Below are 5311 nucleotides of genomic sequence, written 5' to 3' on the forward strand. Positions count from 1 at the left end.
CTTTGCTGTCTAGAGAAGTCCACTAGGATTCTGAATCCACTTTATGTTCCTCTAATTCTCAACATATTAAAGCTGAAGCCACCTTTTCCAACTCAAGCATTACAATGAGCAATGTAGACCAAGGCTTCATAATTGATTTGGTCTTTTCAAAATTCTCCTTTTTTACACTTATTTACCAAAAAAAGAAAAAAAAAGCTTCAGTCTTTATTAAACAAAGGAAGTAGAAGACAGCTAAGGGAACAGGTCAGGACCGCTCCTTTCCCCTACACATACGCAGACTTACAAACATAGGCGCCCCCGAGTGAATGTCAGGGACCACCAGGGAACAGACTGATGGGCAGAGGGAGGCAAAACCCTCCGAGAATGGGCCAGGATCCCAGGGTGGGCTGAGACCTGGGCCAGGGGCAGCCGTTCTGAGGGGTTATGCCTGAGCAGCTTGGAGATGAGGTCCTGGGGCTCTCATGGGCACAGAAGGGGGAATTTTAGGGCCACCTTGACGATTCGCCCATAGGCCTCATTGTGTGTGGGGTTCCCCACCAGCGGCTCATAGCCGAGTGCTCCGATGTACCACAGATCCACCTTCTCGGTGTGCGCGCGCCCCTCAATTGTCTCTGGGGACAGGTAGTCCAGGGTGCCACACATTTGTCTTCCTCCTCAGTGAGGGGGCGTGCACAGGGCAGCCGAAGTCGGCAACTTTCAGCTCGCCCTCAAGCCCTGAGAGTAGATTCTCTGGCTTCATGTCTGGGAGTCACCTTCTTCCCGTGGCAGTACATCAGAGCACCTGCCACCTCCCCCATGATGGTGGCTGTTGGCTTCTTGTCAAAGGTGCGGCTCTTTCGCAGCTCCTGGTACAGCTCCTCGGGGGTAGGGGTGGCGGGGGCGTAGTCTAGAATCCAGTAGATTTTTCTCAGGTCATAAAAATAGTTGTAGAGACTCAATATGTTGGGATGCTGAAAGGGGGCCTGGATTTCCATCTGCCTGCGCATCTGGTGCTCCCCAAGCCCTCCTCCATCTGAGACTTGAAGGCCTTGAGGGCCACGATGAAATGGCTTGTCTTCTTTGGAGCCAAGTACACATGTGCAAACTTGTCTTTGCCCAGGGGACGCCCAGTCTCAAGGTCGTCGACCAGGAAGGGCCGCGTTAAGATGCTGCGCGTCCCACAACTGTTCTCTACCACCTCATGGCCAGGGGCCGCTGCGGGCTGTGGGTCTGCGCAGCTCGGGAGCTCACGCGCAGCTTCGGTGGGGATCCTCGGGAGGACTCGCGGGAGCAGGGTACTCAGGCCGGCTGGAGCCGTCTGCTTGCCATAGGGCCAGGGATAACTGTTCTCCTTCTGGGCCATCTTTGGACGGAAAGCAGGAGGAGAGCTGAGGCCCGAGGCACAGCTGCTCTCCCAGCCACCACAAACGACGGAAATCTGCCTTAAAAAACAAAACAAAACAAAAAGAACTGGCAGCATTTTCATCATTTTTTCTCACTCTGGAAGTATTAAGCACAACTGCTTATAAAATTATTCTGACGCCCGACTTAGTAAAAAGCTTGAAAAATGACTTTACAACAGCTAAATTAGAATTCAAGAGTTCAAGCACAGCTCCAGTAAGAATGTAGGTAAGCACGCCACACATTCAGAAATCATGATCCTAACTATAACTGTGTATTTTGTCATTTAAAAGCAATTGTATTATTTTTCAAAATTAAAATCAAGGCAGGTGGAGCTACAACTAGGAAAAAAATAAAATAAAATGAAGGCAATCCTCTTTCATCATCTCATATATTTCTCAAAAATATTCTTTTCTTCTTGTCTACTGAAATACAGTTTCTGGGCCCAAGAAATAAGAGGTTTCTCTTCACACCCTTGGGGATAATTCTGAGAAGAAACCTGTCCAGGGACCATTGCTGACCAGTGCTGATTCACATGACTGTGTCACGAAAATAGAAGATGTCATTGGGTTTGGGTTCCTCTTGGAACACCAAAATAAACACAGACTGAAATTCTCCCAAAAATACTCCCCAACCATTTTAGCACAGAGAAAGGCTGTTCTCCATGTGGACATGTTGAACATATTCTGATTGTTCAAGCCAGGATCTCAAAGGATATGGCAGGTGGAGACAGCAGAGAAGGTTATGACACCAGCTTTGTCTTCCCACGTGTGGATCACCATTCTTTTCCTCGCTCTCTCCCAGCCCTTTGCCCCCATTTCCACTGTTTCCCCAAATCCCAGATCATCCATTTAACATGCATTCACTGGGCAGCTACATCAGTAAGAATGTTTGTCACTGAAGGGAAAATACACTTATTCATCTTCTGTTCCCCTTATCCAGGGCATCTGCTGTTTTATGTGTGAGGAGTTAGGGGAGCGTAGGCATGACACAGAGTCTAGGGGGGACCTGTGAGCTTGTACATCATTGTGCATCAGGAGAGTGCTAAAAGGCCACAAGAAAAGTAAAGCAACTTAACAAACTGTCCCTTCTCTATTTTTCATAAGTTGCCACATCACAGTGCTTTGAGGTGCCAGATCATGCCTTTTATTAATCTCGTTAACAAGACTCAATCCCTTCAGAGCAAGAGCTAAATCCCACCCCAGTTGTGACACAATAGAATTCTCAGAAGCTAAAACTTCTTAGGGAAAGAGCAATAAAACAGGATGCAGCACCTCCTCCCTGAATCTTCTCCAGCAAAAGTTATATTTTTCAGGTGAATAGGATCAAGCAGCAAAAAATAAGTGCACTCAGGTTTCTCTGTGATGTGATTACTACCCTGTGGGAGGGAGAGGATGGTAGATGGAGAGAAAATTTGACCCTACCTTGGATTTTTTTTCAAGTTGGCATTTTGGCAGTCTATCTACAAGTGCTTTCAGAATGCCAAGTCCACCGCAGAGCCCAGCCAGAAACAGAGACCTCAGGTGCCTTGTGATAAGCCACTGTTTCACTTGCTCTGCTTTTCTAGGGTGTCAGGTGAACAGAGCCTTGTGCTGCAACCTTAGAACTGGGCGCACAGTGGCTTCGAGGCAACCAAACACCCCCGCCACCACGGTGCCGCACTGCCAGGCTGGCAGAGGAGGAGGCCCAGCTTTCTTCTTTTTAAAGAAAGATCTTGCTACTTTGCCCCTGTTTTTAACCTTCCCTTTTCTGCCATATACTCTACTCAGGCTTATCAGTCAGTGAGCCAAAGTGGACCAGCTCCTGCCACAACTTTGCTGTTGCCACAACAGGCTGTTTTACCCTCAGGGCTTTTCAAGGGTGGAGAGCACCTGGCTTCTCCATCATCCATTCTTCCTTTACGCTTTGCAGAATGTCAGGAGCACTGGCTTGGGAGACCAACAAACCAGGCTTGGACTTCAGCTGTGCATTCTTGGATAACATGCTTAACGTCTCCGAACCTCAGTTTCCTCATCTGTAAAATGAGGATCGTTATATCTGCCCTTTGGTGCTTTGTTAGGGATTAATAAGAGAATACATAAAACACTTACAATAAGGTCTAACATGCACCAAGCACTTGCATAGCAGGTATCAAATGCAGGTATGTGCATAGCAGGTATGCAAAAACACAGATTTTATTTTACCAGGAAGGTGCTTTAAATGCCATTACTTCTTTTGATAATTCCCCCTTGTTCATTTGACCCTCTTACTGAACTATCAGGATTCAACCCAAGTCTCTTTGACCCCAGAAAAATTTTTCCCAACTTTGTAAAGTTCAGTGTGTCTTGGTCCATGTTCTCAAAGCAAATTGTTTGAGCATCTTCACTGCAGCAATTCCTGGAATGTTGAATGTAGTCATCTCCTTGTCTGTCAGTCCCTTCCTGCCATACCCTCAACACTTGGAAGGTAAAGGAGAGATTGTTTGGTGTGAGGGTTTAGGTACAGAATTCTGAAGCCAGACTGCCTGGGACCACATCCCATCCTTCTTTTGCCAGTTAACTGTGTGCCTCAGCATTCTCCCTCAAACCAGGAGTGAGAATAACAGTACCTACCTCCCAAAGTGAACTTAGAAGTGTGCCCAGCACATAGTAGTCACCATAGAAGTGTTAGCTTTTATTTATTTATTTAATTCTTCTTTGAGTCTTCAGGTTCTGGGAGATACCAGGTGTTTGATACAGAGGGGTTGGAGAAACCAGGGAACCACTGCAAATTACAAGGAGAATGAGTTTGGCATTTCATTCAGGGCAACACATCATGTAATGGTTCAAAAGTAATGAAACTGGTATCCAAAAGATTTGAAAACAGGATCTCAAAGAGATATTTGCACACCCATGTTCATTGCAACATTGTTCACAATAACCACAATGTATCCATCCAAAGATAAATGGGTATACAAAATATGGTATATACATATAATGGGATATTATTCAGCTTTAAGAAAGAAGGAAATCCTGTCATTTGCTACAGCATTATGAACCTTGACGACATTGTGCTAAGCCTATCACAAAATGACAAATACTGCTTGATTCCGCTCATATGAGGTTGCGAAAGTAATCAAACTCATACAGTGAGTAGAATGGTGGTTTCCAGGGTCTGGGGGCAGGGGAAAAGAGAAAATTGTTATTCAATGGGCAAGAGTTGTGTCATGCAAGGGGAAAAAGTTCTTGAGCTCTGCTGTATCACAATGGGCATATACTTAACAATTCCGTAATATACACATAAAAACTGTTAAGTAAGTAAATCTATGGTATGTGTTTTTAACCACAATTTAAAATTTTTTTAATTTAAAAATTTAAAGCCAAAAATAACTACATCAGTTGTGTCAAGCTCAACACCATAAACTTATTTCTGTTCACTCCCACCTCAGGTGACTGCTGGTCTGCATGAGACAGTCAGTTCTTAGTAAAAACTAAAAGTGGGTCATGGTTCTTTTTTTTATGACATGTCTCTACGTCATATGTCTATGTCTCTATGTCTGCGCCAATGTGTTTATTTTTACTGAACACACATTGACATCATTTGAAAGTCCTGAGGCAATTAGGGAAAAACTATATGGAATGAATGTTACCTGACATTTTAATGCTTTACTTTCTCTCTACCCAAGGAGTAGTTTGCTTTCCAAACAAGTCTTCTACTAGATAGCCTGTTTTATTTTTCTTCATAGTACTTATTTCACGGCACTGTACAATATAGTGGGCTATTGATCTACTGCATGATAGTATAATTTAATTCCATGAGAGCACAAATTTGTTTTTTTTACTACTATATCCTCAGCACGTGGAAGAGTTTCCAGCACATAGTAGGTGCTCAATTAACACTTGTTGAATTAATGAATAATTCCTCTGATAGTGGGAAGGACAAGAAAAAAAATAGATTGTCCCAAGCTTAGCCA

General features: G+C 44.3%; 1 pseudogene; it reads right to left on the bottom strand.

Annotated features, from left to right (window-relative positions):
• Positions 1 to 279: 279 nt before the first annotated feature.
• LOC101151222 (aurora kinase B-like) lies at positions 280 to 4114 on the bottom strand (annotated as a pseudogene).
• Positions 4115 to 5311: the final 1197 nt, after the last annotated feature.

Source organism: Gorilla gorilla, chromosome 7, assembly GCF_029281585.2.
Source record: "Gorilla gorilla gorilla isolate KB3781 chromosome 7, NHGRI_mGorGor1-v2.1_pri, whole genome shotgun sequence".
In the NCBI taxonomy this organism is placed as follows: domain Eukaryota; kingdom Metazoa; phylum Chordata; class Mammalia; order Primates; family Hominidae; genus Gorilla; species Gorilla gorilla.